Source organism: Leuresthes tenuis, unplaced genomic scaffold, assembly GCF_036924035.1.
Source record: "Leuresthes tenuis unplaced genomic scaffold, fLeuTen1.0.hap1 SCAF_10, whole genome shotgun sequence".
In the NCBI taxonomy this organism is placed as follows: Eukaryota; Metazoa; Chordata; class Actinopteri; order Atheriniformes; family Atherinopsidae; genus Leuresthes; species Leuresthes tenuis.
In genome coordinates, this window is record NW_027325364.1 from 27420474 (window position 1) to 27442345 (window position 21872).

At 40.8% G+C, this 21872-nt stretch overlaps 3 non-coding genes across 3 annotated transcripts; 2 read left to right on the top strand and 1 right to left on the bottom strand.

The window, feature by feature from the left end:
• Window positions 1-11084: 11084 nt before the first annotated feature.
• Window positions 11085-11199, bottom strand: LOC140317294 (U5 spliceosomal RNA). The gene has a single exon (XR_011917620.1). It is a non-coding gene; the product is annotated as a U5 spliceosomal RNA (small nuclear RNA).
• A 9545-nt stretch (window positions 11200-20744) lies between these two features.
• Window positions 20745-20858, top strand: LOC140317228 (U5 spliceosomal RNA). Its single transcript, XR_011917560.1, has one exon. It is a non-coding gene; the product is annotated as a U5 spliceosomal RNA (small nuclear RNA).
• A 308-nt stretch (window positions 20859-21166) lies between these two features.
• On the top strand, window positions 21167-21350 carry LOC140317135 (U2 spliceosomal RNA). Its single transcript, XR_011917479.1, has one exon. It is a non-coding gene; the product is annotated as a U2 spliceosomal RNA (small nuclear RNA).
• Window positions 21351-21872: the final 522 nt, after the last annotated feature.

Sequence of the window (21872 nt, forward strand, 5' to 3'; positions counted from 1 at the left end):
TGGGCTAACCGGGAGAATTGCTTGAAAGAAACGCGACACCGAATGAGTGGTCAGAACAAAGCCTCAATACGGTGTTCCCGTGGTGTTTGTGGCTGCCTTGTCTTTTGCACAGAGTAAAAGACAAGGCAGCCATCGAATAGGGCCCGATTGTTCCTACTTGGTCAGCCGAGGAGCAAGGGGGGGGAGCAAGCGTCTCAACCAAGCAAATCTCACCAAGTAGGAACAATCGGGCCCTATTCGATGGCTGCAACACCTGAAAGAGATATTGATGCGAGACCCGATCAAAAGCTTTTTCAAAGTCTAAATTTAAGATGACAAGCCGGGTGTTTCTGTCTCTAGCGTAATCAATGATGTCTCGAATCAGTACGAGGCTGTCGGTGAGTTGTCTCTCTGAGATGGCACAAGCCTGGTCTGGGTGAATTACCTCCTCTAAAACAGAGGACATCCGTGTCGTTAAAACCTTGCAAAAAAGTTTACAGTCAAAGTTTAAAAGTGTGATGGGCCTCCAATTCTTTAGGTCAGTCTTATCATTTTTATCAGAAGTGAAGAAATAAATGAATGCCTATCAACAAATGTGGGATCTAAACTCTAGTGCTTCCTCTAAAATAATTTCCTTTCTCAATTTAGAAATGTGTGTGTGTAAGTCACAACACCCGTGACACCAAAACGGCTTTCTTTTCTCTACACTCTGCACTATGAGCACACACACCAAATCAGAAAGGCTTTTTTTTCTCTTTTCTACATTATGGACTGTGGGGACACAAAACCGCTCTGTCTTTTTTTTTTTATCGTGTGCCAGGGCGTTGTCTCACGTATTAGATTGTGCTTAAGATACGAATGGGTTTATCAGTCACATCAGAATCCATACATACTGATCCTCCCGTAATAAAATGGTCGGATCTTATCAAACACACTTTGTTTCTTGTGACAATCAAGTCAGCGAAACAGCGTATACACGTCAAGACACTGAATCAAGTTTGCCACAAGAACTCATAAGTTTGGCAGTATTGCTCTGCCGTCAGCAATCATACATCCATTTTATTTTCATGAGACGTGCAGGCACCTGTTCATCTACTGTTCTATCACTATGAATTAGTTTATCTATTATCAATAAGGATACTTCTACAACTACTCTATCAAAGTATGTCCGGACTTCTTACGTTGTCAGTTGCTATATATGAATAAGTGGGTAGCTACTGACAAGCATGTCACACAGCCCAAACATATAACATTTCAGGACACACCACAAAGTTAACAACCACAGTGAAGCGTGTCAAAGCCCAAACATGTAACATTCAACAGGACACTTACACAACACATTCAAATCAAACAGTCAGACAACATACAAGAACATATACCCCAGCCGGCATTGCTCCCTGCCTATTTTCCTACAGCTCACTATGTGTGCGCACACCTTTATTCACAAACTCTTCAACTTATACTCTTTTACCGAAGCTGCTACAGCTCAATTGGCCGAATACCGAATAATCCTAATTCGGTGAATTTGACATCTGCCTTACATGTAACAGATTAGCGGTTTAGCAGTTTTAATTTAGTTTGAGTGAAGGAATTCATTTTATAGCAAAATCCGAAATCGTGAAGAACTCATGAAAGTAAGCTTATTCTCGGATTCCTGAAACTTTAGATTTGCTATTTCTTTTACTGCAAAGTACAACGTTGGTTTTTTTGTTTAAATCTATCGAGACATTGATAAATATGAAGGTAAAAGCCGTTTTAACATAGTTTGAGTGAAGGAATTTATTTTATACATAAAATCCCAAATCATGCAGAACTCCTCAAAAGGGGCGTATGGCTTAATCACAAGTGTGGCTCTTTCTCATTCAGGGTAGTATGAGGAAGTTTATGCTTGAAATATATGTAGAAATGGGTACATATGAAGGATAAAGCAGTGTTAACTTAGTTTGAGTGAAGGAATTCATTTTATACATAAAATCCCAAATCATGCAGAACGTATGAAAAGAAGCTTATTCTCGGATTCCTGATCCTTCAGTTTTGCTCTTTCTTCTACTGCAAAATACAATGTTGTTCTTTGTTGAAGTCGATCTAGACATTGATAAATATGAAGGAAAAAGCAGTTTTAACTTGGTTTGAGTGAATGAATTCATTTTATACATAAAATCCGAAATCGTGCAGAACTCATGAAAATAAGCTTATTCTCGGATTCCTAAAACTTTTGATTTGCTCTTTCTTTTATTGCAAAGTACAACGTTGTTTTTTTGTTTAAATCTATCGAAACATTGATAAATATGAAGGTAAAAGCCGTTTTAACATAGTTTGAGTGAAGGAATTAATTTTATAGATAAAATCCCAAACCATGCAGAACTCCTCAAAAGGGGCGTATGACTTAATCACAAGTGTGGCTCTTTCTCATTCAGGGTAGTATGAGGAAGTTTATGCTTGAAATATATGTAGAAATGGGTACATATGAAGGACAAAGCAGTGTTAACTTAGTTTGCGTGAAGGAATTCATTTTATACATAAAATCCGAAATCGTGCAGAACTCATGAAAATAAGCTTATTCTCGGATTCCTAAAACTTTTGATTTGCACTTTCTTTTACTGCAAAGTACAACTTTTTTTTTGTTGAAATCTATCTAGACATTGATAAATACCAGCCGAAACTCTGCTGCCGCTTTTGATAATTTATGGTTGGGCATTCTTACCTTTTCTTACCCGCTTTTTACAAATTATGATCTTACATTCACACCTACTTGCAGTCGAACACCTTCTCATCCACTTATGATCATGTGCGGTTGGGCTTTTGCACCTTTTCTTACCCATTTTTCAGTAATTATGGGTGGACATTCAGACCTTCTTGCAGCCGAAAACCTCCGCTCCTCTTTTGATCATACATTGTCGGGCATTCACACCTTGTCTTACCCGCTTTTTACAAACTTTAGTCGGACATTCAAACCTTCTTGCAGCTGAACCACCTCCGCTCCCTGTTTTGATCATATATGGTCTGGCAATAGTACCTTTTCTTATCCGTTTGTGAGTAATTATGGCTGGACATTCACACCTACTTGCAGCCGAACACAACCTCTCCCGCTTTTGATGATATATGGTCCGGCATTCTTACCTTTTCTAACACATTTTTCAGCAATTATGGTCGGACATTCACACCTACTCACAGACGAACACCTCCGCTCCCACATTTGATAGTGTATAGTCGGGCATTCTCACCCTTTCTCAACAGCTTTTTGCAAATTATGATCTGATATTCACACCTACTTGCAGTCGAACAGCTCTGCTCCCGCTTTTGATTATGTTTGGTTGGATATTCGAACATTTTCTTAACTGCTTTTTACAAACTTTGGTCGGACGTTCACACCGTCTTGCAGCCGAACACCTCCGCTTCCGCTTTTGATGGTATATAGTCGGGCATTCGAGCCTTTTCTTACCCGCCTATTACTTACTATGGTTGGACATTCAAACCTTCTTGTAGCCGAACACATCCGCTCCTGCTTTTGATGATGTATGATTTGGCATTCGCACCTTTTCTTACCCATTTTTCAGTAATTTTTGGTCGGACATTCAGACCTTCTTGCACCTGAACACCTCTGCTCCCGCTTTTGATGGTGTATAGTCGGGCTTTCGAGCCTTTTCTTCCCCGATTTTTACAAATTGTGGTTGGACATTCAGACCTTCTTTCAGCTGAAAACCTCCGCTCCATCTTTTGATCATACATTGTCGGGCATTCGCCCCTTGTCTTACACGGTTTTTACAAACTTTAGTCAGACATTCACACCTTGCAGCTGAACCACCTCCATTCCCTGTTTTGATCATGTGTGGTCTGGAAATACTACCTTTTCTTCCCCCGTTTGTGAGTAATTATGGCTGGACATTCACACCTACTTGCAGCCGAAAAACCACCTCTCCCGCTTTTGATGATGTATTGTCCGGCATTCTAGTCTTTTCTATCACATTTTTCAGCAATTATGATCTGACATTCACACCTACTTGCAGTCGAACAGCTCTGCTCCCGCTTTTGATTATGTTCGGTTGGATATTCAAACCTTTTCTTAACTGCTTTTTACAAACTTTGGTCGGACGTTCACACCTTCTTGCAGCCGAACACCTCCGCTTCCGCTTTTGATGGTATATATTCGGGTATTCGAACCTTCTCTTACCCGCTTTTTACAAACCATGGTTGGACTTTCATACCTTCTTGTAGCTGAACAACTCCACTCCTGCTTTTGATGATTTATGGTTGGACATTCGCATCTTTTCCTACCCATTTTTCAGTAATTATGGGTGGATATTCACACCTTCTTGCAGCTGAACACCTCCTCTCCCGCTAATGATCATGTAAGGTTTGATATTCGAAAATTTTCTTTCATGTTTTAAAGCAATTATTAATGGACATTCACACCTACTTGCAGCCGAACACCACCTCTCCCGCTTTTGATGATGTATGGACCGGCATTCTTACCTTTTCTAACACATTTTTCAACAATTATGGTTGGAGAATCTTACCTACTCACAGCCGAACAACTCCGCTACCGCATTTGATGGTGTATAGTCGGGATTTCTCACCCTTTCTCATCAGCTTTTTGCAAATTATTCTCTGACATTCACACCTACTTGCAGTCGAACAGCTCTGCTCCCGCTTTTGATTATGTTTGGTTAGATATTCGAACCCTTTCTTAACTGCTTTTTCACAAACTTTGGTCGGACGTTCACACCTTCTTGCAGCCGAACACCTACGCTTCCGGTTTTGATGGTGTATGTTCGGACATTCGAACCTTTTCTTACCCGCTTTTTAAAACCAGGGTCGGACTTTCACACCTTTTAGTAGCCGAACAACTCCGCTCCCGCTATTGATTGTGTACAGTCGGGTATTTTAACCTTTTCTTACCCGCTTTTTACCAACTATGGTCGGACATTCACACCTTCTTACAGCGGAACACCTCCGCTCCCTCTTTTGATGGTGTATGTTTGGGCATTCGAACCTTTTCTTACCCGCTTTTTACAAACTATGGTCGGACATTCAAACCTTCTTGTAGCCGAACACATCCACTCGTGCATTTGATGATGTAAGGTTGGGAATTCGCACCTTTTCTTACCCATTTTTCAGAAATTATGGGTGGACATTCACACCTTCTTGCAGCTGAACACCTCCTCTCCCGCTTATTATCATGTGCGGTTTGATATTCGAAAATTCTCTTTCATGTTTTCTAGCAATTATTGATGGACATTCAGACCTTCTTGCAGCTGAACACCTCCGCTCCAGCTTTTGATGGTGTATAGTCGGGCTTTCAAGCCTTTTCTTCCCCGGTTTTTACAAATTATGGTTGGACATTCAGACCTTCTTTCAGCTGAAAACCTCCGCTCCCTCTTTTGATCATACATTGTCGGGCATTCGCACCTTTTCTTACCCGCTTTTTACAAACTTTAGTCGGACATTAACACCTTCTTGCAGCTTAACCACCTCCGCTCCCTGTTTTGATCATGTATGGTCTGGCAATACTACCTTTTCTTACCCATTTGTGAGTAATTATGGCTGGACATTCACACCTACTTGCAGCCGAACACCACCTCTCCCGCTTTTGATGATGTATGGACCGGCATTCTTACCTTTTCTAACACATTTTTCAGCAATTATGGTCGGAGATTCACACCTACTCACAGCCGAACACCTCCTCTCCCGCATTTGATGGTGTATATTCGGGCATACGAACCTGTTCTTACCCGCTTTTTACAAACCATGGTCGGACTTTCACACCTTCTTGTAGCTGAACAACTCCGCTCCCTCTTTTGATTGTGTACAGTCGGGCATACAAACCTGTTCTTACCCGCTTTTTACAAACTATGGTCGGACATTCAAACCTTCTTGTAGCCGAACACATCCACTCCTGCTTTTGATGATGTATGGTTGGGCATTCGCACCTTTTCTTACCCATTTTTCAGTAATTATGGGTGGATATTCACACCTTCTTGCAGCCAAACACCTCCGCTCCCTGTTTTGATCATGTATGTTTTGACATTCGCACCTTTTCTCACCTGCTTTTTACTATTGTCGTTCAATCACAGCTTCCTCTCCACCATACTTGTATGGTAGGAAATTCTCACCCACTCTCATCCGAAGACCTCTCCTCCCGCTTTTGTTAATATTTAGTCGGGCATTCGAACCTTTTCTTACCCACTTTTTACAAATTATGGTCGAACATTCACACCTACTTGCAGCTGAATACTTCCGCTCCACCTTTTAGTGATGTATGGTTGGCATTTGCACCTTTTGTTACCCTCTTTTTATACTGATTGCTGAAGATTAAGTTGTTCTTTCTCAAACTACAATTTTTTTTTAATTGTTGAAACTTGATTTGAAGTGGATAAATAAGGAGGACAAACAGTTTTAAGTCACGCTGATAGAAGTAATTTATTTTATAGCAAAATCTGTATTTCGTCATATGTCGAGAGATGCTTATTGCTGAAGAAGTTCTTTCTCATTCTACAAAGTACAACGTTGTTTATCGTTGAAACTTGATTAGACATGAATAAATATGAAGGACAAAGCAGTCTTAACTTGGTTTGAGTTAATTAATTCGTTTTATAGGAGAATCCGAATTCGTGCTTATTTTCGGATTCCTGAAGAATGAGTCTGGTTCTTTCTCATAATACAAAGTTTGTTGTTTATTGTTGAAACTTCATCAGAAGTGAAGAAATAAATGAATGCCTATCAACAAATGTGGGATCTAAACTCTACTGCTTCCTCTAAAATAATTTCTTTTCTCAATTCAGAAATGTGTGTGTGTAAGTCACAACACCCGTGACACCAAAACGGCTTTCTTTTCTCTCTTTTCTCTACACTCTGCACTATGAGCACACACACCAAATCAGAAAGGCTTTTTTCTCTCTTTTCTACATTATGGACTGTGGGGACACAAAACCGCTCTCTCTTTTTTTTTTTGATTGTGTGCCAGGGCGTTGTCTCACGTATTAGATTATGCTTAAGATACGAATGGGTTTATCAGTCACATCAGAATCCATACATACTGATCCTCCCGTAATAAAATGGTCGGATCTTATCAAACACACTTTGTGTCTTCTGACAATCAAGTCAGCGAAACAGCGTATACACGTCAAGACACTGAATCAAGTTTGCCACAAGAACTCATAAGTTTGGCAGTATTGCTCTGCCGTCAGCAATCATACACCCATTTTATTTTCGTGAGACATGTGCAGGCACCTGTTCATCTACTGTTCTATCACTATGAATTAGTTTATCTATTATCAATAAGGATACTTCTACAACTACTATCAAAGTATGTCCAGACTTCTTATGTTGTCAGTTGCTATATATGAATAAGTGGGTAGCTACTGACAAGCATTAAGCATGTCACACAGCCCAAACATATAACATTTCAGGACACACCACACAGTTAACAACCACAGTGAAGTGTCAAAGCCCAAACATTCAACAGGACACTTACACAACACATTCAAATCAAACAGTCAGACAACATACAAGAACATATACCCCAGCCGGCATTGCTCCCTGCCTATTTTCCTACAGCTCACTATGTGTGCGCACACCTTTATTCACAAACTCTTCAACTTATACTCTTTTACCGAAGCTGCTACAGCTCGATTGGCCGAATACCCTTAGATCCTATTTCGGTGAATTTGACATCTGCCTTACATGTAACAGATTAGCGGTTTAGCAGTTTTAATTTAATTTGAGTGAAGGAATTCATTTTATAGCAAAATCCGAAATCGTGAAGCACTCATGAAAGTAAGCTTATTCTCGGATTCCTGAAACTTTAGATTTGCTCTTTCTTTTACTGCAAAGTACAACGTTGTTTTTTTTGTTTAAATCTTTCTAGACATGGTAAATATGAACGACAAAGCAGTTTTAACATAGTTTGAGTGAAGGAATTCATTTTATAGATAAAATCCCAAGAGTCTGCATAGAAAAGAGAGTGAATGCGAAGTAGACTTTAACACGGCTATGGGAGCGAGCCGAGTGTGGGCTAACCGGGAGAATTGCTTGAAAGAAACGCGACACCGAATGAGCGGTCAGAACAAAGCCTCAATACGGGATTCTCGTGGTGTTTGTGGCTGCCTTGTCTTTTGCACAGAGTAAAAGACAAGGCAGCCATCGAATAGATTGTTTCTACTTGGTCAGCCGAGGAGCAGGGGGGGGGGGACAAGCGTCTCAACCAAGCAAAGCTCACCAAGTAGGAACAATCGGGCCCTTTTCGATGGCTGCAACACCTGAAAGAGATATTGATGCGAGACCCGATCAAATGCTTTTTCAAAGTCTAAATTTAAGATGACAAGCCGGGTGTTTCTGTCTCTAGCGTAATCAATGATGTCTCGAATCAGTACGAGGCTGTCGGTGAGTTGTCTCCCTGAGATGGCACAAGCTTGGTCTGGTGAATTACCTCCTCTAAAACAGAGGACATCCATGTCGCTAAAACCTTGCTAAAAAGTTTACAGTCAAAGTTTAAAAGTGTGATGGGCCTCCAATTCTTTAGGTCAGTCTTATCATTTTTTTTATAAAGTAGAGTCACTATTCCCACTCTAAAACTGTCAGGCAGTCGGTCGAGTTTTTCAAAATCTTTAAAAACATCTAAAATGTCTGATGATAAAAGGTCCCAATAGGTCAGATAGAATTCTGCAGGAAGCCCGTCTAAACCCGGAGCTCGACTTCTCTTAAAACCTGTTAGGCATTTTTTTAACTCTAAAGCAGTAAAATTCTGTGTCAAGTGTGCATTCTCTTTTACGGTTTTGTCAACGAATTTTAAGATTTCTGCCGATGTTTCCAAGTGCACTGGTTTCTCTTTGTACATGTTACTATAAAAGGTATGTACAGTTTCAATCATCTCTTGTGTGGATTTTGTTAAAAACCCATCTTCTCTTTTTAGATTTTGAATACACTCCTTTTTATTTATAACTTTCTTTCTTTTTCACCTTCCTCAATTTCCTGCTCCCTGCTTCTTACAAAAATTCCTTTACTCTTTATTTCTGCTAAAACTGACATTTCCTTTTTGACATCTTTGATTTCTTCTTTAAAGTCTATGCCACACTGATTTAGTTTAAAGTAGCGCTGTAAGCGTTTATGTAGTCCCATCATACATCTATTCTCTTTCCTTTTTTTACGTTTACCTTGCTGTTTAAAAAAAGTCTGGGTCGTTTCCTTCACCATTTCCCACCATTGTGCATGTGTTTCGTAGAGGTCTTGAAGGGTCTGCCACTCTTTATAACATTCCCTGTACTGACTGACTATGATTTCATCCTCCAACAGGGAACAGTTGAGTTTCCACAGACCACTTCCTACCGTCACACCAGAAGGGGGTGAAAGGGTGCAGGAGAGCATAAGGTGGTCTGAAAAGAAAACAGGGGTTAATCTAACATCAGTGGGTGGGCAATCTCTAGTAAAGAAATAATCAATGCGAGAGGCTCTGGTGCCATCATGACTAAACCAGGTGAAGCCCTCCTCTCTGGGATGCATGGTTTTAAAACAGTCAGTAAGCTTAAAATCCCTGCATATGCCCTGAAGTAAAATCGAAGTCTTATCCACTTTAAAATCTACCCCTGCTCTTTTTCTATCTTTCCTGCTCAAGATACAGTTAAAATCCCCTCCTACAACTAAAGGTACTTGCCCTAGCATGTAAAGCTGTATATCTTCTAAAAGGTCATACCTTTCATTTTTTCCATTGAAACCATAAATATTTAAGAGGTTAAAGTCTTGCCCCATAAAATTCAAGTGTGCTAAAAGTGCCCGTCTCTCACCATTGTGCTACTTTTCACATGCGGATTTTTAATTAGAATGGCCACACCATCATTTTTATTTTGATTTGAGCCACTCCATATCGATAAATGGGGCCAAATTTCCTCCCATTGTCTATGGTTTTTTAAAAAAGGTAGTCCATATTCTTGTATTAAAAACACATCTGATTTTATGGAGTCTAAGAAGGATAAAATACTCTGGGCTCTTGTCTTTGATTTCACACTTCTCACATTTAGTGTTGAGAAGGTGAGAACCATTAAAAGCATAAAGGAAAGTAGGTATGTCATTTTCGTTTTTCTAAGTTATCAAAACAAATTACACACAGGTTATTTCTTGGGAAACTAGCTCTTCCTTCATTTCTTTAGGTGAAAAGTGAGTAGGGTGATCTATATTTCCTTTTCGGACTCTCGGTGTTGGCCTCTGACGCAATGTTGCATTTAACTTTGAGTCCCTGGGGGTTGATTGCAGAGCTGAAGTTAAAAAGGAGACCTCATTTGGTGAGTCGGAGGGGAAGACTCTAGGTTCTTCCACTGAAGAACTGTCTGAAAGGGACCTAACCCTTCCCCTCTTCTCTGATACCACTGGGGAATCAGAGGCTCAGATGCCGTCCTCTTCGGCTGTTGACCTTCGGGGAGGTGAGTATCTTCACTAGACTCACCTGTCTGCTCTTCCTCCTCATTTAGCGTAGCTCCACCCTCTGCCTGTGAATTCTCACAGACTTCAACACTGAGTGGTGAGGCCTCTACAGGCCCCTCCCCTTTTTGCTCCTCACTTCCAATCCAAGCTTTTGGCGGGAAGTTTGAATTTATTGGGTCAACCTCTTCACTTTGTTCACCAACTGCCACCTTTGGTCCTTCTCTTTGTTGGCTTGACTGTGGCTTTACCGTCTTTAATTTGTTGGCAAAAGATTTAGGGCAATCTCTGAAGAGGTGATTTAATTCTCCACAGAGATTACATTTCCTGCCATTTGGACACTCTCCAAAAGTTTGCCCAATTTCTCTGCTCTTCCCACATAACACCTTGGTACAAGCCTCAACCAGGTGCCCATGCTCACCACACTTGCGGCAGAACTTGGGCTGCCCCTGGTAGTGGATGTAACCTCGGTTTTCAAGGTGGCCAGAGTGTCGCCCACCCGCTGCACTGAGCACTCTTCAGCCCTTTTAAATGGTATAACTTTGCACTCCCGCACGCTCCAGCAAGCACCATTCAAGCAACAACTTTGCACTCCAGCTTCGAACATCGGCACAGTCGCAACAACTAAGGCGACTCTACTCAGAGAAGTCACTCTGCACAGTAAGAAGATTTCTTTTGCACAGACAGAAAGGGCTTTACCCGCAAAGGTAAAGCCTGCCAAAAATAGAAACAACTCATTAGTGCTGCTCTCCACAGAAATCTTTAGTAAAAGGCGAAAGACTTGTACGTTATGAAGAGAAACCAGAGTACGATTATCCGTCACTGCGGGAGCAGGGCAACAGGCTAGTTGGCATAGCCACCTTCCCCATGGTGAGCTTTGCTTGGTTGAGACGCTTGCTCCCCCCCCCCCTTGCTCCTCGGCTGACCAACTAGGAACAAGCCCTATTCGATGGCTGCCTTGTCTTTTACTCTGTGCAAAAGACAAGGCAGCAACAAAAACACCACGAGAATCCCGTATTGAGGCTTTGTTCTGATCGCTCATTCGGTGTCGCGTTTTTTTCAAGCAATTCTCCCGGTTAGCCCACACTCGGCTCGCTCCCATAGCCGTGTTAAAGTCTACTTCGCATTCACTCTCTTTTCTCAGCAGACTCTTGGGATTTTATCTATAAAATGAATTCCTTCACTCAAACTATGTGAAAACTGCTTTGTCCTTAATATTTACCATGTCTAGAAAGATTTAAACAAAAAAAACAACGTTGTACTTTGCAGTAAAAGAAAGAGCAAATCTAAAGTTTCAGGAATCCGAGAATAAGCTTACTTTCATGAGTTCTTCACGATTTCGGATTTTGCTATAAAATGAATTCCTTCACTCAAACTAAATTAAAACTGCTAAACCGCTAATCTGTTATATGTAAGGCAGATGTCAAATTCACCGAAATAGGATCAAAGGGTATTCGGCCAATCGAGCTGTAGCAGCTTCGGTAAAAGAGTATAAGTTGAAGAGTTTGTGAATAAAGGTGTGCGCACACATAGTGTGCTGTACGAAAATAGGCAGGGAGCAATGCCGGCTGGGGTATATGTTCTTGTATGTTGTCTGACTGTTTGATTTGAATGTGTTGTGTAAGTGTCCTGTTGAATGTTACATGTTTGGGCTTTGACACGCTTCACTGTGGTTGTTAACTGTGTGGTGTGTCCTGAAATGTTATATGTTTGGGCTGTGTGACATGCTTAATGCTTGTCAGTAGCTACCCACTTATTCATATATAGCAACTGACAACATAAGAAGTCCGGACATACTTTGATAGTAGTTGTAGAAGTATCCTTATTGATAATAGATCACTAATTCATAGTGATAGAACAGTAGATGAACAGGTGCTTGCACATGTCTCACGAAAATAAAATGGGTGTATGATTGCTGACGGCAGAGCAATACTGCCAAACTTATGAGTTCTTGTGGCAAACTTGATTCAGTGTCTTGACGTGTATACGCTGTTTCGCTGACTTGATTGTCACAAGAAACAAAGTGTGTTTGATAAGATCCGACCATTTTATTACGGGAGGATCAGTATGTATGGATTCTGATGTGACTGATAAACACATTCGTATCTTAAGCATAATCTAATACGTGAGACAACGCCCTGGCACACGATAAAAAAAAAAAAAGAGAGAGAGCGGTTTTGTGTCCCCACAGTCCATAATGTAGAAAAGAGAGAAAAAACCCTTTCTGATTTGGTGTGTGTGCTCATAGTGCAGAGTGTAGAGAAAAGAAAGCCGTTTTGGTGTCACGGGTGTTGTGACTTACACACACACATTTCTAAATTGAGAAAGGAAATTATTTTAGAGGAAGCACTAGAGATTAGATCCCACATTTGTTGAGAGGCATTCATTTATTTCTTCACTTCTGATGAAGTTTCAACAATAAACAACAAACTTTGTATTATGAGAAAGAACCAGACTCATTCTTCAGGAATCCGAAAATAAGCTCTATTTTATGAGTTATGCACGAATTCGGATTCTCCTATAAAACGAATTCATTAACTCAAACCAAGTTAAGACTGCTTTGTCCTTCATATTTATTCATGTCTAATCAAGTTTCAACGATAAACAACGTTGTACTTTGTAGAATGAGAAAGAACTTCTTCAGCAATAAGCATCTCTCGACATATGACGAAATACAGATTTTGCTATAAAATTAATTCCTTCTATCAGCCTGACTTAAAACTGTTTGTCGTCCTTATTTATCCACTTCAAATCAAGTTTCAACAATTTAAAAAAATTTGTAGTTTGAGAAAGAACAACTTAATCTTCAGCAATCAGTATAAAAAGAGGTGCAAATGCCAACCATACATACCTAAAAGGTGGAGCGGAAGTATTCAGCTGCAAGTAGGTGTGAATGTTCGACCATAATTTGTAAAAAGCGGGTAAGAAAAGGTTCGAATGCCCGACTATATATTAACAAAAGCGGGAGGAGAGGTCTTCGGATGAGAGTGGGTGAGAATTTCCAACCATAATCTATAAAATACGGTGAAAAAAAATATGTGAATGCCTCATAGAACACTAAAAGCGGAAGTGTTCGGCTGCAAGAAGGTGTGAATGTCCGACTATATTTGGTGAAAAGCAGGTGAAGCAAGGTCTGAATGCCCAACCTTACATCATCAAAAGCGAGATCAGAGGTGTTTGGCTGCAAGAAGGCCATAGTTTGCCAAAAGCGGGTAAGGTGCGAATGACCGACTAAATATCAACAAAAGGGGGGCGGAGGTCTTCGGATGCAGGTGGGTGTGAATATCCCACCATACAAGTATGGTGGAGAGGAAGCTGTGAATGGCCGACCATAGTAAAAGGCGGGTGAGAGAAGGTGCGAATGTCAAACCATACATAATCAAAACAGGGAGCGGAGGTGTTCTGCTGTAAGAAGGTGTGAATGTCCAACCATAGTTGGTAAAAAGCGGGTAAGAAAAGGTTAAAATACCCGACTGTACACAATCAATAGCGGGAGCGGAGTTGTTCGGCTACTAAAAGGTGTGAAAGTCCGACCATGGTTTGTAAAAAGCGGGTAAGAAAAGGTGCGAATGCCCGACAATGTATGATCAAAAGAGGGAGTGGAGGTTTTCGGCTGCAAGAAGGTCTGAATGTCCAACCATAATTTGTAAAAACCGGGGAAGAAAAGGCTCGAAAGCCCGACTATACACCATCAAAAGTGTGAGCGGAGGTGTTCAGCTGCAAGACGGTCTGAATGTCCATCAATAATTGCTAGAAAACATGAAAGAAAATTTTCGAATATCAAACTGCACATGATCATAAGCGGGAGAGGAGGTGTTCAGCTGCAAGAAGGTGTGAATGTCTACCCATAATTACTGAAAAATGGGTAAGAAAAGGTGCGAATGCCTAACCATACATCATCAAAAGAGGGAGCGGATGTGTTCCGCTGTAAGACGGTGTGAATGTCCGACCATAGATGGTAAAAAGCGGGTAAGAAAAGGTTAAATTACCCGACTGTACACAATCAAAAGAGGGAGCGGAGTTGTTCAGCTAAGAGAAGGTGTGAAAGTCCAACCTTGGTTTGTAAAAAGCGGGTAAGAAAAGGTTCGTATGCCCGAATATACACCATCAAAAGCGGAAGCGGAGGTGTTCGGCTGCAAGATATTGTGAACGTCCGACCAAAGTTTGTAAAAAGCAGTTAAGAAAATGTTCGAATATCTAACCAAACATAATCAAAAGCGGGAGCAGAGCTGTTCAACTGGAAGTAGGTGTGAATGTCAGATCATAATTTGCAAAAAGCTGATGAGAAAGGGTGAGAATGCCCGACTATACATCATCAAATGCGGGAGCGTAGTTGTTCGGCTGTGAGTAGGTGTGAATCTCCGACCATAATTGCTGAAAAATGTGTTAGAAAAGGTAAAAATGCTGGTCCATACATCATCAAAATCGGGAGAGGTGGTGTTCAGCTGCAAGAAGGTCTAAATGTCCATCAATAATTGCTAGAAAACATGAAAGAAAATTTTCGAAAATCAAACCACACATGATCATAAGTGGGAGAGGAGGTGTTCAGCTGCAAGAAGGTGTGAATGTCCACCCATAATACCTGAAAAATGGGTAAAAAAAAGGTGCGAATGCCCAACCATACATCATCAAAAGCAGGCGTGCATGTGTTCGGCTACAAGAAGGTGTGAACGTCCAACCAAAGTTTGTAAAAAGCAGTTAAGAAAAGGTTCGAATATCCAACCAAACATAATCAAAAGCGGGAGCAGAGCTGTTCGACTGCAAGTAGGTGTGAATGTCATATCATAATTTGCAAAAAGCTGATGAGAAAGGGTGAGAATGCCCGACTATACACTATCAAATGTGGGAGCGGAGGTGTTCGTCTGTGAGTATGTGTGAATGTCCGACCATAATTGCTGAAAAATGTGTTAGAAAAGGTAAGAATGCCGGACCATATATCATCAAAAGCGGGAGAGGTTGTGTTCGGCTGCAAGAAGGTGTGAATGTCCAGCCATAATTACTCACAAACGGGTAAGAAAAGGTACTATTGCCAGACCATATATGATCAAAACAGGGAGCGGAGGTGGTTCAGCTGCAAGAAGGTTTGAATGTCCGACTAAAGTTTGTAAAAAGCGGGTAAGACAAGGTGTGAATGCCCGACAATGTATGATCAAAAGAGGAGCGGAGGTTTTCGGCTGCAAGAAGGTCTGAATGTCCACCCATAATTACTGAAAAATGGGTAAGAAAAGGTGCGAAAGCCCAACCGCACATGATCATAAGTGGATGAGAAGGTAGTAAGTAGTGCAAGTAGGTGTGAATCTAAGATCATAATTTGTAAAAAGCGGGTAAGAAAAGGTAAGAATGCCCAACCATAAATTATCAAAAGCGGCAGCAGAGTTTCGGCTGGTATTTATCAATGTCTAGATAGATTTCAACAAAAAACAACGTTGTACTTTGCAGTAAAAGAAAGTGCAAATCAAAAGTTTTAGGAATCCGAGAATAAGCTTATTTTCATGAGTTCTGCACGATTTCGGATTTTATGTATAAAATGAATTTCTTCACGCAAACTAAGTTAACACTGCTTTGTCCTTCATATGTACCCATTTCTACATATATTTCAAGCATAAACTTCCTCATACTACCCTGAATGAGAAAGAGCCACACTTGTGATTAAGCCATACCTCCCTTTTGAGGAGTTCTGCCTGATTTGGGATTTTATCTATAAAATTAATTCCTTCACTCAAACTATGTTAAAACGGTTTTTACCTTCATATCTATCAATGTCTCGATAGATTTAAACAAAAAAACAACGTTGTACTTTGCAATAAAAGAAAGAGCAAATCAAAAGTTTTAGGAATCCGAGAATAAGCTTATTTTCATGAGTTCTGCACGATTTCGGATTTTATGTATACAATGAATTCATTCACTCAAACCAAGTTAAAACTGCTTTTTCCTTCATATTTATCAATGTCTAGATCGACTTCAACAAAGAACAACATTGTATTTTGCAGTAGAAGAAAGAGCAAAACTGAAGGATCAGGAATCCGAGAATAAGCTTCTTTTCATACGTTCTGCATGATTTGGGATTTTATGTATAAAATGAATTCCTTCTCTCAAACTAAGTTAACACTGCTTTGTCCTTCATATGTACCCATTTCTACATATATTTCAAGCATAAACTTCCTCATACTACCCTGAATGAGAAAGAACCACACTTGTGATTAAGCCATACGCCCCTTTTGAGGAGTTCTGCATGATTTGGGATTTTATCTATAAAATCAATTCCTTCACTCAAACTATGTTAAAACGGCTTTTACCTTCATATTTATCAATGTCTCGATAGATTTAAACAAAAAAACAACGTTGTACTTTGCAGTAAAAGAAAGAGCCAATCAAAAGTTTTAGGAATCCGAGAATAAGCTTATTTTCATGAGTTCTGCACGATTTCGGATTTTATGTATAAAATGAATTCATTCACTCAAACCAAGTTAAAACTGCTTTTTCCTTCATATTTATCAATGTCTAGATCGACTTCAACAAAGAACAACACTGTATTTTGCAGTAGAAGAAAGAGCAACACTGAAGGATCAGGAATCCGAGAATAAGCTTATTTTCTTATGGGCAAGTGGGAACTGCTTTGTCCTTCATATTTATCAATGTGTAGATGGATTTCAACTTCTTCTACTGCATCTTCTTCACACCTTCTTGTAGCCGAACACTTCCGCTCCCGCTATTGATTGTGTACAGTCGGGTATTTTAACCTTTTCTTACCCGCTTTTTACCAACTATGATCGGACATTCACACCGTCTTACAGCGGAACACCTCCGCTACCTCTTTTGATGGTGTATGTTCGGGCATTCGAACCTTTTCTTACCCGCTTTTTAAAACCAGGGTCGGACTTTCACACCTTTTAGTAGCCGAACAACTCCGCTCCCGCTATTGATTGTGTACAGTCGGGTATTTTAACCTTTTCTTACCCGCTTTTTACCAACTATGATCGGACATTCAAACCTTCTTGTAGCCGAACACATCCACTCGTGCATTTGATGATGTATGGTTGGGAATTCGCACCTTTTCCTACCCATTTTTCAGTAATTATGGGTGGACATTCACACCTTGCAGCTGAACACCTCCTCTCCCGCTTATTATCATGTGCGGTTTGATATTCGAAAATTCTCTTTCATGTTTTCTAGCAATTATTGATGGACATTCAGACCTTCTTGCAGCTGAACACCTCCGCTCCAGCTTTTGATGGTGTATAGTCGGGCTTTCGAGCCTTTTCTTCCCCGGTTTTTACAAATTATGGTTGGACATTCAGACCTTCTTTCAGCCGAAAACCTCCGCTCCCTCTTTTGATCATACATTGTCGGGCATTCGCACCTTTTCTTACCCGCTTTTTACAAACTTTAGTCGGACATTAACACCTTCTTGCAGCTTAACCACCTCCGCTCCCTGTTTTGATCATGTATGGTCTGGCAATACTACCTTTTCTTACCAATTTGTGAGTAATTATGGCTTGACATTCACACCTACTTGCAGCCGAACACCACCTCTCCCGCTTTTGTTGATGTATGGACCGGCATTCTTACCTTTTCTAACACATTTTTCAGCAATTATGGTTGGAGATTCACACCTACTCACAGCCGAACACCTCCGCTCCCGCATTTGTTGGTGTATATTCGGGCATACGAACCTGTTCTTACCCGCTTTTTACAAACCATGGTCGGACTTTCACACCTTCTTGTAGCTGAACAACTCCGCTCCCTCTTTTGATTGTGTACAGTCGGGCATACAAACCTGTTCTTACCCGCTTTTTACAAACTATGGTCGGACATTCAAACCTTCTTGTAGCCGAACACATCCACTCCTGCTTTTGATGATGTATGGTTGGGCATTCGCACCTTTTCTTACCCATTTTTCAGTAATTATGGGTGGATATTCACACCTTCTTGCAGCGGAACACCTCCTCTCCCGCTTATGATTATGTGCGGTTTGATATTCGAAAATTTTCTTTCATGTTTTATAGCAATTATTGATGGACATTCATACCTTCTTGAAGCCGAACACATCCACTCCTGCTTTTGATGATGTATGGTTGGGCATTCGAACCTACTTGTTGCCCGTTTTTCATTAATTATGGGTGGACATTCACACCTTGTCGCAGCCAAACACCTCCGCTCCCTGTTTTGATCATGTATGTTTTGACATTCGCACCTTTTCTCACCTGCTTTTTACTATTGTCGGCCAATCACAGCTTCCTCTCCACCATACTTGTATGGTAGGAAATTCTCACCCACTCTCATCCGAAGACCTCTCCTCCCGCTTTTGTTAATATTTAGTCGGGCATTCGAACCTTTTCTTACCCACTTTTTACAAATTATGGTCGAACATTCACACCTACTTGCAGCTGAATACTTCCGCTCCACCTTTTAGTGATGTATGGTTGGCATTTGCACCTTTTGTTACCCTCTTTTTATACTGATTGCTGAAGATTAAGTTGTTCTTTCTCAAACTACAATTTTTTTTTAATTGTTGAAACTTGATTGGAAGTGGATAAATAAGGAGGACAAACAGTTTTAAGTCACGCTAATAGAAGAAATTAATTTTATAGCAAAATCTGTATTTCGTCATATGTCGAGAGATGCTTATTGCTGAAGAGGTTCTTTCTCATTCTACAAAGTACAACGTTGTTTATCGTTGAAACTTGATTAGACATGAATAAATATGAAGGACAAAGCAGTCTTAACTTGGTTTGAGTTAATTAATTCGTTTTATAGGAGAATCCGAATTCGTGCTTATTTTCGGATTCCTGAAGAATGAGTCTGGTTCTTTCTCATAATACAAAGTTTGTTGTTTATTGTTGAAACTTCATCAGAAGTGAAGAAATAAATGAATGCCTATCAACAAATGTGGGATCTAAACTCTACTGCTTCCTCTAAAATAATTTCTTTTCTCAATTCAGAAATGTGTGTGTGTAAGTCACAACACCCGTGACACCAAAACGGCTTTCTTTTCTCTCTTTTCTCTACACTCTGCACTATGAGCACACACACCAAATCAGAAAGGCTTTTTTCTCTCTTTTCTACATTATGGACTGTGGGGACACAAAACCGCTCTCTCTTTTTTTTTTTGATTGTGTGCCAGGGCGTTGTCTCACGTATTAGATTATGCTTAAGATACGAATGGGTTTATCAGTCACATCAGAATCCATACATATTGATCCTCCCGTAATAAAATGGTCGGATCTTATCAAACACACTTTGTTTCTTGTGACAATCAAGTCAGCGAAACAGCGTATACACGTCAAGACACTGAATCAAGTTTGCCACAAGAACTCATAAGTTTGGCAGTATTGCTCTGCCGTCAGCAATCATACACCCATTTTATTTTCGTGAGACGTGCAGGCACCTGTTCATCTACTGTTCTATCACTATGAATTAGTTTATCTATTATCAATAAGGATACTTCTACAACTACTATCAAAGTATGTCCAGACTTCTTATGTTGTCAGTTGCTATATATGAATAAGTGGGTAGCTACTGACAAGCATTAAGCATGTCACACAGCCCAAACATATAACATTTCAGGACACACCACACAGTTAACAACCACAGTGAAGTGTCAAAGCCCAAACATTCAACAGGACACTTACACAACACATTCAAATCAAACAGTCAGACAACATACAAGAACATATACCCCAGCCGGCATTGCTCCCTGCCTATTTTCCTACAGCTCACTATGTGTGCGCACACCTTTATTCACAAACTCTTCAACTTATACTCTTTTACCGAAGCTGCTACAGCTCGATTGGCCGAATACCCTTAGATCCTATTTCGGTGAATTTGACATCTGCCTTACATGTAACAGATTAGCGGTTTAGCAGTTTTAATTTAGTTTGAGTGAAGGAATTCATTTTATAGCAAAATCCGAAATCGTGAAGCACTCATGAAAGTAAGCTTATTCTCGGATTCCTGAAACTTTAGATTTGCTCTTTCTTTTACTGCAAAGTACAACGTTGTTTTTTTTGTTTAAATCTTTCTAGACATGGTAAATATGAACGACAAAGCAGTTTTAACATAGTTTGAGTGAAGGAATTCATTTTATAGATAAAATCCCAAGAGTCTGCAGAGAAAAGAGAGTGAATGCGAAGTAGACTTTAACACGGCTATGGGAGCGAGCCGAGTGTCGGCTAACCGGGAGAATTGCTTGAAAGAAACGCGACACCGAATGAGCGGTCAGAACATAGCCTCAATACGGGATTCTCGTGGTGTTTTTGTTGCTGCCTTGTCTTTTGCATAGAGTAAAAGACAAGGCAGCCATCGAATAGGGCCCGATTGTTCCTACTTGGTCAGCCGAGGAGCAGGGGAATGTCGTACTCTGGTTTCTCTTCATAACATACAAGTCTTTCGCCTTTTACTAAAGACTTCCGTGGAGAGCAGCACTAATGAGTTGTTTCTATTATTGGCAGGCTTTACCTTTGCGGGTGAAGCCCTTTCTGTCTGTGCAAAAGAAATCTTGCTACTTTGCAGAGTGACTTCTCTGAGTAGAGTCGCCTTACTTGTTGCGACTGTGCCGATGTTCGAAGCTGGAGTGCAAAGTTGTTGCTTGAATGGTGCTTGCTGGAGCATGCGGGAGTGCAAAGTTATACCATTTAAAAGGGCTGAAGAGTGCTCAGTGCAGCGGGTGGGCGGAGGTGCAACGTGACACTCTGGCCACCTATGGCCATAAAAAGAACACTGCTACAAGTGCGCATTGTGCCAGCAAGGGCCCTCGGACCTGAAACAGTGGAAAGTTATCGCTTCTCGGCCTTTTGGCTAAGATCAAGTGTAGTATCTGTTCTTATCAGTTTAATATGTCCTCTATACGAGGACTACATATTAAATGGATTTTTAAGAATAGGAGTTGAAAAAGAAGCTTGCTCCGTTCACTCCAAGCCTCGACCCGGTACTGCAGTGCCGCTGGGAATGGTGCGCTCTCCTCTGCTCTTGTGAAAAAGCAAACAGCGGTGCAGGATGGAAGTTTCAGGGAGCCCAAGATGAAACTTTCTTTTAATCTGCTGAGAAAAGAGAGTGAATGCGAAGTGGATTTTAACACGGCTCTGGGAGCGAGCCGAGTGCGGGCTAACCGGGATAATTGCTTGAAAGAAACGCGACACCGAATGAGTGGTCAGAACAAAGCCTCAATACGGTGTTCCCGTGGTGTTTGTGGCTGCCTTGTCTTTTGCACAGAGTAAAAGACAAGGCATCGAATAGATTGTTTCTACTTGGTGAGCCGAGGAGCAGGGGGGGGGGGGGGGGGGGGCAAGCGTCTCAACCAAGCAAAGCTCACCAAGTAGGAACAGTCGGGCCCTTTTCGATGGCTGCAACACCTGAAAGAGATATTGATGCGAGACCCGATCAAATGCTTTTTCAAAGTCTAAATTTAAGATGACAAGCCGGGTGTTTCTGTCTCTAGCGTAATCAATGATGTCTCGAATCAGTACGAGGCTGTCGGTGAGTTG